The following is a 13,684-nucleotide window of genomic DNA, read 5'->3' as shown; positions in this document are numbered from 1 at the left end:
CAGGAAATAAGAATCATAATTTCACTTTTCCTCTCCTCTGGGGAGATGTGAACTGTAGGTGGAAAAAGACTAAGGCTGTTCGTATCTCACAATCTATAAGATGAACGCCACAGTTCCACAGTGTGTTGTGTGGAGAGCAGAAGTATCTTTCTCAGTGCTGCAGCCATGGGATTTAGGAGTTCCTTTGCACAGACCAGCTCAGAGCCATGCCCTTCAGGCAGAACCAGGAGGCAGTGGGCTGTGAGGGGTAAGAACCCAGTTAGAAATATTTGAAATGGAGATAGAGAGCTGTAAATGTTGGAGGGGCAGGTCAAAAAACAGGTTCACCTGCACTCCCTCGTGCATTAATCTGTCATTGATACCCTGAAGATTTTGCAGGACTGGGGTAAAGCACAGTTTTGTATGCTAGAACAGAAATGTCTTCCAGTCCCCAGAGCCTTGTATTATAGACTGTCTAGACTAGTTCTCTGCTACTGTATTTGCAAGGAGTCTTCAGATGTCATGCTTAATTTTCTCCAATACTGTGTGTCTTGCTGTCAGCGATACCATCACAATAGAGAAAGAAGGTTAAGAAAGGCATGTTGACTTTTTTTTTCCTTTAAGTTCTCAAAATAAATTAAGGAGAAATATTTATCTCTGTAGTATTTCAGACCCACTCTATTGCTTCATCTGAGTATGTCTGCTTTCTCTTTAGTGTCGTATTTAGCTCTAGTAAGTCACAAGCATATTGAGGGCAGATAGTGGGTACAAATCTGACAGAAAGCTAATGAGCTCTCCTGTGATTATCAGTAAGGACTATGACTCATTAAATCTCATTTCCTGAGAAAGTCCACATAGGGAGAAGAAATTATCTGGAATAAAGGCCTGAAAACCTAATTCGATCAGATTTATAGGTGTTCTTGTAGTCACTACATAATAATCAGTGAAAACAGAGAAACCTTTTAATGAGATCTTTTGAAATGGTTAATGTTTCAGAGAGGGGGGTCTGCTTCACTTCCATTTAAGATGCAGATAAAATAGCTGCCCTTCTCCCAAACAGGCTGGTACATGTTGTGGGGTTTTTTTCACTTTTCATTTTTGAGGTGTGATTACAACTCAGATGCTTGTGTGCGAATGACTTTCTTTCAAAACTATGCTTAAAAATGAACCTGGCTTGTCCGATTTAGGGTAGGTTGTGATTGCCTTGATACAGTGCTTCCTATTTGTGACCCATGTCTTTTTGTGGTATGTTTTTCGTACATTATTTAGAGAGGAAATGTCTCTCCCCTGTTGCAGTGAAGACAGACCTTCATTGATTTTAATGAGCTTTGGTTCGCCCCCTCATAGAGTAGCATTGCAAAAAGTTTTTGACGGTTTTATCTCTGTGCAGAGATGTGTGGACACAATCTCACGCTATGTTGTGTACTAACAATATGTGGGTGGTGACAAAGAAAGAGTTAGTGTGGTCTCACAGTCCAATAGATAGAGACCCATCGCTGCCTGACAGAGAGCTGAGGAACATAGGACAGTTATTCACATTTGTAACTCACAGAGTGTGATCTGGAGACTTCAGGAATTGAGCTGGCTTGCCTTTGTAATTAAGCTCTTCTTGCTTTTGGGAAGGACCTCACACTCGCTGCTACAAGCTCTGGTTTTGAACTGGTTAAATTATGGATGTTTCCCTTGGATCAGGTCAAGCTGACCACTTAGAAGCTTGGAGTTTTTTGTTAATATGTTTTGTAATTTCACCTTCCTCAAGCATCTCCTTTGCACTCTATTTGTGAGGAGCTTTCTCTTCTTTTCCTTCATGACAAGGCGATAATATTACCACTGAAGTTAATGAGGACTTATGCGGGCATTGCAGGATGGCAGGAACAGAGTAACGTATTGATTTTTATTATTATTTTTTTTCCCTATTCTTACTGCATGTGAATTGCATGGGACACGTGGGACTACTCACATGCAGGTTGACAGTTGCTCTTGGTTCTTTGCAAACATCTGAACTTATTGAGGATTTCAGCTTGAAATATCTCCATAGTAGGACGTAATGCAGCAGTTTGAGTCTTTTCTTTTCTGGGGTTTTGTGGGGTCGGAGATTTTTGTGGGGTTTTGGTTGGGCTTTTTTTTTCCTGTTTGTTTGTTTGTTTTGTTGTTTGTTTTTTGTTTTTGTTTTCCTTGTGGGTTTTGTGTATGTATTTGGGAGGATGTGGTGTGTATTTTTTGGGGGTTTGGTTGGTTTGGGTTCTTTTCATATTTAAGTATCCCTAAAACTGCTAGATCAGTAAGAAAGCATTAATGTGGAGAAAACTTTCGTGGGATGGGATCTTTGAAAGATGTAGAACTTCATTAAACATAAAAGCATATTAAATACTTACGTATTCATCAAGACCCTCCAGATATGCTTTTGGTGAGGATAGGAATATTTCAAAGGATCAGCTTTTGAATGAAGATAACATGGAACCAAGGAAAGGAAGGACTGCAAAATGGAGCAGCTCTCAGACTCAAGATAATTTAGGAAAGCAGCTCACTTCAGATGTATAAACTGTGCTAGGCCATATTGTGTGCTTTATATGAATAGGAATCAGAATTGCTAAAAATTGAAATAGCACATCTTTAGTTTACTGTGGTGCAATGATACAGTCGATCCTGCTGGTGTTTAATTATCTTGGAACAGGGAGATGAAAGTAATCTGATTATTAAAATAACAAACAGGAGCGTATAGTTTAGTTTGATCTCACGAGCTTGGATTAGAAGTGAGCTAAAGTTCAACATCTGGGGAACAAGAGCATAGGTGCCTTTCTGAACACCTCAGTTTCTTTCAATGTTTTTATCTGAGCTTTTAGGTATATAAAAATGTTATTTGCTCAATTCAAATCCAGTTCTCCTGGTATGAGAATGAGGGATATTGATGTTTTATCCAGATGCAGTTTAAAGTACATGGAATAAAAATAAATGTAGGACATGCTTTTCATGTGGGCATATTAGCAACTGTATGTTTGGAACTTATCGGTAGAAGAAAACTGATCTCTGAATATATGCATGAAGGCAAATAAGCTTTGCAGCAACAGTTGTTACTTTCCTTTGATCCTACAAGTTAGTCCAGACTCATCAGCTATAGCAGACCCAGGCTGGGCTGTGTGGGTGCATCCTCTGCCCTGGCAGAGCCGTGTTCCCAGCTCCAGCCTGTCTTGGGGCCTGCAGCAGCTTCTGTTGGGCACCACCAGCCTGACCACAAGCACCAGAGAAAAGCTCTGCTGTTTGGGCAGTGTGCAGCGCCTGAGTGGCTGGCTGTGCCCTACCTCTTCTGAAGACAAGGCAATAAGATCTGTTTGTGACTTGGATCAGGCCCTTTCTCTGCTATTTATCCTATAGTCCTCGAGAAAAATTTCCAGAGCATTTGTTTTTTGTTGAAGGGGGTATTTACCTCCACCTTAGCTGTTGCTCAATTCCAACTGGCACATTACATGTCATCTGTGGGATGTTACTCAAGAATTCAACAAAGACCTTAGAAAAATATGCTGCAGTTTATAATTTGAAAAAGCATTTATTAATGTGAATATATAAGGTAGAAGTTAGGGAGGAGCAGTTGTACTATATGCAATGCGAAGATGAGAAAAATGATGAATTCTTACTCTACTGGGAAGCATAGCCAAAGAAACAAAGGAGCTAAAGAGAAGTGTAAATATTCCTCTAGTGATATCACCCAAAATGATGCTTTCCTATGTTAGTCAAAAAGAGCCATTTTTTACCATGTGGTAGGGAAGACTTAGGAACACCACCAGCAAGTGATCTGTGAAAATCTGCAGCTTTATATGATAGTTTCAGTTAAAAATGAGTGAAGGATGGAAAGATTAGAAGACTGTCTTGGGATTTTTGACATTTTGGTAATGGGATTGCTGCTTTTTACATTGGAAATCAAAGCTTAATATCCAAAAGACTAAAATTATAAAGCAATACAAAGAAATAATGTTGGGTCATTCAGTGTTACAATGCTGCAGCCTGAAGGAGGCTCTTTAAACTTTGGTGTCTTAGCTATCTCACGGTGTAAAGCCTCTTCCCTAAACCGCCCTTCAGTTTACTTTTGGTAAGTAAATGTGTTCACACTCAGGCCATTGTATTAATTTGTCATTTCCCAAATTTTGTGTCAGTAGGTAAAAATGAAATGAAATAGCAGTTGTTCTGGTACTGCCTTCCCTATCTGAAATTAGTTACAAAGCCACTATACTGTCAAAGCACTGTTTCCTGTGAAAAGAAAGCTGCAATCGTGGCATTGATTTCACATATGCGGTGTAGAACTTGAGTGGTTTTTAAACTATGTTAAAAGTACATTCCACAACCGAACTAGTGTCAAGGATTGGGAGCAGAGTTTTTTATAAAGCACATTACCAGGTGTATTTCAGCTGCGCTCCCACTGGTGACGAGCAGGTGCATGCTGAGCTGAATTAAGCCACTGTTAGGATTCCACCCAGCTGTTCTCACTGCTTAAATTAAATTAAAAGATTATTTATGTCAAACAGGTAAAGATTGCTTATATGTAGAGCCTGAATGTAACTTTACTTTCTTTAAAGGTGAATGCTGGAATTAATATAAGGCAATGAACAGGCTTTTCAGGGTGGTTTGAAAAATTAAGCCTCTCCTGGTTTGTCCAAGCTGATGTGGTAGTTGCAGAGGGGAAAAGAAGCTCTGGCTCTGACTTGTAACGGTGGGGAACATGGTGGGAGGAGTTAGAGCCAGCAGTCAGCCGGATGAGGAGACAAGAGAAGGTCTCAGAAAGGGATTAGGTAGGAGGGCTGTGGAGGTGGGTAGAAGAGTGTATAGATTAAATTGATGAGGTTTGAATTTTGAGACTTCATTTAAATGCAGTTAAGTGGAAAACAGGGAGACTTCTTTTTTCTTCTGTGAATGTATCTTTGGGCAGGTGTTGGACACTTTGTATAGATCACCCTGGGATTATTGCAAGGAGTGGTATTAAAAGATGTAACCAAAAATCTGTATTTGTTCTTAAAAGCCTATCCATTGTCTAGTCTCATGTCTTTTGGTCTATGTAAGGTATCTGGATTTTTTCCTATCTTACTGATATTGGACAACAATGTCTAAGAGGCTCAAAGTTGTTGCAGGTACTTGGGGATAAGGGGGAAATATGTGATATCATATTAGTGAACAAAAGGTTCTTGTGGGCCTGTTCTCTGTGATGATCCTCTGAAGGCCTCTGTGGGTTTGTTTTGAAGTGCTCAGGAACCACAGTGATGAGAGCTATATTAATGCCTAGATAAACTGATTAGTTATGTGACGTGCGTAACTCCATTTAATGCACGCATCAAATTGAAACTAGACCCCTGAAGGCTAATGCACTGCCTCATTAGAAGCCACTGAAATTCCTTCAGCATCAAGTAACGTGTTTAGATGTGCTGGCTTTGGCAGGCGCTCTATTTCTGCATAAAATGTAGAATTTTAAGGAATGTCTGGAAAAAAGGGGCCTGCAAGAGAACAATCCAAAGGTGACAGAATCATGGGCTAATGTCAGCCACGTGGAAGCATGATATTGGTCAAAACTAAAGAACATGTGATGAAGGGAAGGCATTTCGAGATATTAATAATATTCAATCATAATCAATTTATACACTATCTACAATTTACATAGACTTAGATAAGCCTGAAATCCAACAGATTAACGTGTCAAAAGCACATACTGTATATTTGTTCCGCCTAATTCGTACTGGTAGTTCAGGCTCTCCAGAAGGGATAAATCAGGAGCAAACTATCCACATCAGGTTACTTGATTACTACCTCAAAACTGTTCCTAAGCTAAAAATGAGACATCTTGTGCATTAGTCAACCTGTCTGCCTGTCATTTTTTCCCACCCTGTCATTGTGCAAGAGGACTGGCTTTTTGGCAAAGTGATAATAAAATTAACAAGGTCCAATTTTTCAAATCAAAAGCTAGACCTCTGCTTTGGGACTCCATTTTCTTTCTAAGAGTCTAATGAGGAAGGACAGGCAATTATTATTATTTATTTCACTAATTAGCTGGATAATCATTCATTGTAAAACTCTTCTGTGTTAGAAATATGTTCCTTGTACATTTTGTTTAACACAGTTTCCTTTTTATCAGACTGAGCCATTGCACGACATCTTTTATTAGTGGGGCAATAGGGGACACTTGGAAAAAAAAAAAAGAAAAAAGAAAAAAGGGATGATTTTTGATCTGTGAAGATAATGCAACAAGAAGCAACAGTCCATAAAAACATCACCTTTCAGTCTCTGAAGACATAATGCTTTATGATAACCATAAAACATTTTAGTGCAAAATAAATTGCTGTCCTATTCAAATCCTTAAATGTACTACAGTGGATGTCACTGAAGACATACAGCTATTTTTTCCAATACTGAGATATATTTTATCATAATTTGTAGTGTAGGTGACAACCTTGCACACATGATTGCCTTTTCTTGCTTAGTTAACTTGCCAAGGTCAGAGTCCTTTGGCCTTTTATGGATGTAGAACTATTAGGAAATAAACAGGATAACCGAGTAGTGTAAAAAGAAAACTTGTTTCCTTGACTTCTTAGTCATATACCCTTTAAAGATTTCATAGTGTTCTGAGTATGTACTTACTGAAAATGACTTCTTTATAAGTGCTTTAACAAATTCTTCTCACTTGTAAAACATACAGGTGATTTTCCTCATTTTCTTTTCCTATCTTTTAAATTAATTTTAGTTTTGTTTTCTTTTTTCTTTTTCTAGTTAACTAACAGCATATTGGTTTTGGAGCTGCTGTGAGAAGAATGATGAACAGCAGTTAGTGGAGAATACTGCACTTACAATTCAGCTAAGAAGTCTTGAGCCAGGTAAGCACCTCAGTTTCCCCATAATTGAACTCTTCAGGTGTCATTTCATATTGTGCCACTGGCAAGGTCCTTGGAACGGGCGTTCTCAGAGAGTTTCTGGAATTTCATACTAACTTTTTGCGTCAAAACAGTGGAGAAGAGGTTTTGTTCTGAAGTGTTTTTGTGCTCCTGCTGCTGCTGATTATGCCAAAGTAAGACAGCATGGAAAGAGTACAGCAAAAATGCTAATAATGGTGACTTATTTGGCAACATCATTTAGGAGATAAACCCCTACTCCATAATAGTATTTGCTTTGGCTGATTTGTTTAAATTTGATATGAAATATGATAGGTCATTGAATGGAATGAAAAAAATAATGTTGATAAAATCTATATGGAAACGTAGGAAATGTGGTAAGACCTGGTTGGTGACATTTCTATACAAGTGTGAAGGAAAATAAATTTAAAATGCATCTTATTTTTGCCTTTAAAATGCACTGAAGTTTTGAAATGGAAAATTGGTCACAATAAAACTTTACCATCTGTCTTGAATTGTTGGGATGAAACCGTGCCTCAAAGGAAACCAATGTAATTAGAAATTCAGCCATGAGTGTTCATTTGTATGTTGATTGGTGGTACTGTATTTGAAAATTATTATTTTTCCACTCTGTTTTGGAAGACCCTTTATTCCATGGTCAGTGGACAAATGTTGCTAGCATTCAACGTTTGTCCAGATATCCTTAAGGATGGATGTAAAATTGCCTGGTAGTTTGCTTCAAATAAACTTTTCCCCAGATAAAGGGTCCAATTTGAAATGTTCAGGATTTGAGGGTTTACAAGAACAATATTTGGGTTTGTAGACCTGTGCATGAGCCAGCTCCTGTGAAATTATTGGCAGGACAAGAATTCTTCCTTTAATTTTTACTTCCTATCAGTCATATTCACTTAAAAATGGCTTATAAAAGATTTTAAATTATTTACTGTGTTACAGATGTGGCAAAGGTTGTGCATTTGAAATAAGGGGTATTAGCCTGTAACCGATGGATAGAGAGGGTTATGAGCAACCTTTTAGCCTTTTGGACTCTCAGCCGTATATTACAGCATCTATAATGTATAGATCCCTTATTAAACTATTTAGAAATGTGTAATTAATATAACATGACTTTCTTGATGTGTACATCATATGATTGGCAACCCATACCATGTAAGAAAATGATTGCCCAGGGAAATGGGGATATTGGGGCTTTTATTCTCTCTTTTTTAATGTTTTCCCAGTTGTTGCTCATTGCTCGTTGGCAGTTTATTTTAGATTTTACAAATAATAAAATCAGCAGCAGTAGTAGTGTTTGGCTTTTGGATTCAACAGACATATATATTTTAATCTAAATGACAATATTTAGCAACAAAATTGCTTCATTTTAACTTTACTGCATTTCTTAATCTGTGGAAACTATAATTTAAAAATAATGAATGCAACAGGGTGAATATATGGCTTCCATTAATTCCAAATACTGCTTATTTCCAGCACTTTTTAATTATTTGAATATACTTCTCAATATATTTAACTGAAGTGGAAAAATCATTCAAACCTCAGACCATTTACAATTACCAGTGTATCTGTGACTTTTCCATCCAAATTACTGAACTTCAAAGTAACATTTCATTTTGACTACGTATTTTTCCTGCATATTAGAAAACACAGCAATACTCAAGAAAAATGTTTTGAAAGATGCAGGTTTCATAGACAATGAACATTATAGAATGCCAATTAATATATTACAAGTTCTGCGTGGAAATAGTGTTAGAGGGCTGACTTGAACCCAAGGACACTGTGTGGTAACTGAGAATTTGTGCTGCATCCTGCATCCCTCTGTTATCTTAAAATGACACCTTCTCAGAGCAGCAGGGATCCACAGGCTGTGAGGATTTCTTCATCACCCAGAACCGTTAACTTTAATGTCTTCTTTCCACATCATATATGCAGGCATAGTAAGAGCTGTAAGGGCAGGTCCTCACATTCTGTGAATTTTCATTACCTGCTTTGTGGATCTGGTGTGAAATTTTGTTTTCTCATAGAATATTATTTTCTTCTGATTGTTGTGACTAAACACTGCGTTCCTTCCTTGTTTTTAACATAGTCATTTATGACATTTCATACTGGCATGAAGTAGTGACAGAAACCGTATGCTTGTTTATATCATGAGGCTTACAGATGCTGGACACAGAAAAAGCACATAGCAGAAAACATGTAACATTCCCAAATTTTCCTGACTGTACACAAAATGTATCAATAAGCAGCTGTATATGACTCAAAGCTATGTTTTGTTCTGGTGATAGGACTCCATGATGTGGCGTGCATTTTAGAGTACACAATCTGTATCCCATGACTGCATTTTCCCGGCCTTATGATGAGCGGAAACTGAGCATGAAGACTGACAACTACACAAACAGATTAATATATTAATGTTTCCTTTTTTTGGCATTCTTGTGCACTTGTTTATGTTGAAATAGACCTGGGCCATCACGAAGAATTAGTTCAGATGTTACAATGTGTTGGATAATAAGCATTTGCGCAAATAAACCGTACTCCCCTTGCTGCTTACAAAGAAAAAATGAAACAAAAATGTCTAATGGATTCCTATCGATTCTGGTCAGTAGCTGCGTTTTACAGCATGAATATGGACTATCTATTCTTAGACTGTGATCTTTCAGTAGAAATCAAAATACCATACTGTTATGGAATCCATTGGTTTTTCGTGAGACCAAAATTAATGAACTTCTGAAGACGCTCAGGGCAACCTGATACTGGCTGTGGCAGGGCAGTATGTATCTGTAGTGTTAAAGGGCTGGCTTGAACCCAAGGACGTTAAGTGTGGTAACTGAGAATCTGTGCTGCATCTTGCATCTTTCTATTATCTTAAAGTGACACTTCCTCGGAGCAGCAGGGATCCAGCTGGTGTTTAGCCAGCAGCTTAGTGAGCTTGCTCGTGGTTTTGCCTGCCACAGTTGCAGGTGGTGAGAGAAGGCAAGCCTTCGGCCAAAGTCTTTGAGTTCACAACTCCGGAAGCTATGTGGTGGTTCTTCTTTGCTGCTGTGCCATCTGAGCAAATTTTGTCAGCGTGGGAAAGGGTAATGAGAGCTGGGAGAAATTACCTTGTTGAGGTTATTTCAAGACCTGTACCTTATAACTGACAGGTCCCAACTGTTGAATTCCTTCAGTGACTCCAAGGTTAGTTTTCATATTTTTCTTCAAGGAGCTGTGCACTCTGACTTCTTTTGCATTTGCACATAAACTCTCACTTTCTCTCTTCTTAAACTACTACACCAGCTCTTCTTTGTGCTGACTTCTTTATACCTGTGATAGTTTTTTGGTTATCTTGTGTGCCAGATCATTGGTTTTCCTCCATTGAAGGCCCTCCAACATAGGAATTCTGTTTTGGAAGGGCACTCAGAGTTAATCTCTCACAGGAACTCCACTCCAAGAGAAGTATGTGTTTGTGATTGAGCTTTCTAATTCTCTGTTAGCTGGTATTTTATTCCAGAAATATTCCTGTGGTTGCAAGTCCATGATTCATCTCCAAACAAGCGGCAGCTGTTGCTGACAGTAGTCAGTAGGGGGCTGAGTGATGACCGTGGATCAAGTACTAAATTCTTTGCTCAGTTTCCAGGTACTATGAAAAATGCCCATTTCAGAGTTTTAAAAGGCAAATAAACCATGAAGAAATTGGTGTGTGTTTATAAAGAAACATTTCACAGTGGGTACTGGCTCTCACAGAGGACGTCTGACCAACATGATCTCCCAGAGAGAGAGAATAAACACTGATCTTCTTTTATCTCTTAGTAGGCCACAGTTTCTCATTCTGTGTTTCACACACTCCACTATGGGCAACTGGTAGGTAGGATACATGTTGTGGCTCTCTTTTCTGAGAGCTGTGAAGACTTCTAAGGTGATAGGAAGTATGCAGTAGTTCAAATCAATGCGTAGCCACACTTAAAAGGTTCAGTTATGTTCAGTTGAAACAGCCAGGAGCCCAAATGATTTACCCAGATTTTCTTAATTGGATACCTAGCAATCGCTCCAACTGAAGACTATATATGTAAAATTAGAAGCACGGGCATTGTCAGAAGCTTGTGGAGGTATGAGTATTGTTCATTTGTATGAAATCTCCTTATTTGATTAAAGTTAGGGTTGCTAAAAATTGCAGGTCAGTTACTGAGAGTTTGTCTTCTGTCTTCAAAGCGTTCTACCCAATTTACAGGCAACTGTGTGGTTATTTGCAGGCTCAGGGCCTCAAAGCTGAGGAACTCGATAAATAAGAAATGTGTATAACTGTAAATACAGCACCTCTGCTTAATCATTTCGTTCCTTTCCACCTGCTTCCAAAGAACAAAGTTTCAGGCAAAAATCCCACATGTCAAGTTTCATCTCTGTTCACATATTTCTGAGTGAATTGCTGCTCCCCACTGCCCCTCCCAACAGGAGTTCATAGAACTGCGGCAAGACCTTATTATTCTGTTTATGATAGGACGGTCTATTCTAGTACAATGTGGTCCATAGTAAATCCATCTACAGAATTAATTCTGGGGTTGTGAGAGAGATGCAAGTGAAAGCTCTAATGATTTACAGTTTGAAGACACAGCTGATATGAAAATAAACATTGAATCAGTTTCTTCTATATGTCGTCTTAGTTCCATTAGAATAATGACAGTAGGTGACATTTTTCACATTTTAATTGGTGTTTTGCTGATTTTATCGGAATTTCTGCTGATCAAAGCAAATTGGCTATTTATTTATTTTGCAGTGATGCTAACTAATCAGTGGAAGTTTAATGTACTGTAATGAATTTTAAATATCCTCCTAGTCATTACAAGTGTGTGAATCTAGATTCTCTCTCTTTCTTGTAACAGTTTAAATAATTAATTACTTGAGTAGCAGAAAAAGGTAACATTTAATATAATAAAATTTTCTTTGAAATATTTCACCGCTTGTTTTATAGTACTATCTCAAATTAGTAAAGGATAATTCTGACCAGTGCATCCCCCACCATGTACACAGCTCACTTAACCCAATCCTGACTGCGTTGTTTTAGACTGATGGTAAATATCTTAATTATTAGTTTATTTCAGTAGCTTGCTGAGTGACAATTTTTTATATTATTTATACTTCAGTGACTTTCTTTTAATTGGTTTCTTTTATGTTATTTATACATACAGATATATCATACAGGTTTTTAAAACATTAATGATGCGGTTTATGTAATAGCATTGTTTCCTACCAATCATGGCATGCCATAAATCAACCCCACGAGTACAAAAGAACAAGGAAAGTTTAAAAAAAAAAAAAGTAATAGACTAATTGAAATAATTGGTTAAGTCTATGATACAATTCTTCACGTATCTTCTTGTTCAGGAAAGAACTTTAGCATTCAGTCAGATATTCAGGAGTGGGGTGTATGCCCTGAATTAGAGTCTCAGTATTTGAGGACATAATGCCAAGATGTAAAGAGTTTGGCATCACTTTACTTCTAATGCACATCTGTAGTCAGGCCCCGATATAATTTTTTTTTTTTTTTTTTTTTTTTTTTTTAGATACTACATTGTATGTTTCCATGCTTTGCTCTGAACTAGAGTTGGTTCAAATATATTGGTAACTGCATGTGAAATGTGAGATTAATGCCTGGGATTTAATGTGTATGTATTTCTGGATGTTAGTTCAGGCAAGACAAACAAACCAACTTCCTCATTCTTCTCATTGTGGTAAGAGTTAGTCCAGTTCTGGACTCAAAATAGGCATATTCCATTCCCAGAATGCTGGAGTTTTTGAAGGGACTTGATGTAATTTTAACTTTAGTACCTACATACATTTTTCTAATACAGTACTTAAAATTTTCAATGTACTTTTTCAGCGTGATATATAAAAAGACACAAAGGAATTCCACATTAGATGATATGGTGTTCATTCTTTGAACTCAGGAGAGACCATGTTTTGTGCATGTACAAGGAAAATAATGTGCAAACAGTCAATAGAAGGAAGGCTATTTCACACTAATTACAAGGGGGGAGCAGTGTGAGGTGCCTTTAAGAGAGAGCACAATTTGAGTTCTTGTGAAATGAGAGAATCAATAGGAACTTTGTGCTGCTCAAAAAAGTATTTCAGGTACATTATTAAATACTCTTCAAAGCTGTGTATCAGTAGATAAGTAGTAGGTAGATCTACTAAATCAGTAGATCAGATCAGATATATATCCTGTGTATAGGGAACAGAGGGAGTTTTTTTCATGCCTTTATCAATTTGAGTGTCCAAATAAGAGATTTTTAACCTTCCTAGAGAGCATCTAAATATGAAATTTTAGACTGATTTCAAAGTGCAAAGTGTAAATACTTAAATTACAGCTCAAGTAAGAATTCTCTTAAGGCATTTTTTAATCTTCTTTTTAAATTTTGGCCTCTTAGTAATATGTGGAGGCAGCTCATGAATTTTGAGGGGGAATTCTGCAATGATGTTTTAATAAACAGTGATGTTTTAATAAAAAAGTAAAGTAACGGGTTGGCTGTTATGTCAGTGATTAGATTCTGAACTATGCTTGTTAAAATTCATCTCGCACTGTATATAATATAGACAACTTAAGAGCAATATAGTTACTGTTGGAGTAACAGAAAGCATCCGAGCTCATGCAGAAATGATACCTTCCATTGAAATGTCGTCAAGAGAGTCAGCTTAATTCCAGTAAGTTTTAGGTCTAGTTTGAGAAACAAATTTAGCCTGTCTGCAACTATTCTGGATTTGAATGAAAAAACACTAATGGGAATGACAACATAAATATCAAATGAACTTAAAGGCAGATGGTTTCACTTGGTCTTTGTCTTTGACCATTCTAA

General features: G+C 37.5%; 1 long non-coding RNA gene across 1 annotated transcript in view; it reads left to right on the top strand.

The window, feature by feature from the left end:
* The window catches only part of LOC141748695 (uncharacterized), a 55,104-nt gene extending 43,440 nt beyond the window's left edge, over window positions 1-11,664 (top strand). Inside the window, exons 3-4 of the long non-coding RNA XR_012589074.1 lie at window positions 6,724-6,827; window positions 9,143-11,664. This is a non-coding gene — a long non-coding RNA (uncharacterized LOC141748695). The remainder of the gene's footprint in view (window positions 1-6,723; window positions 6,828-9,142) is intronic.
* The last annotated feature ends 2,020 nt before the right edge of the window (window positions 11,665-13,684 follow it).

Source organism: Larus michahellis, chromosome 9 (genome assembly GCF_964199755.1).
Source record: "Larus michahellis chromosome 9, bLarMic1.1, whole genome shotgun sequence".
Lineage (NCBI taxonomy): Eukaryota > Metazoa > Chordata > Aves > Charadriiformes > Laridae > Larus > Larus michahellis.
Note: the sequence above shows the minus strand (reverse complement) of the source record. Positions and strands in the feature narration are given on the sequence as shown.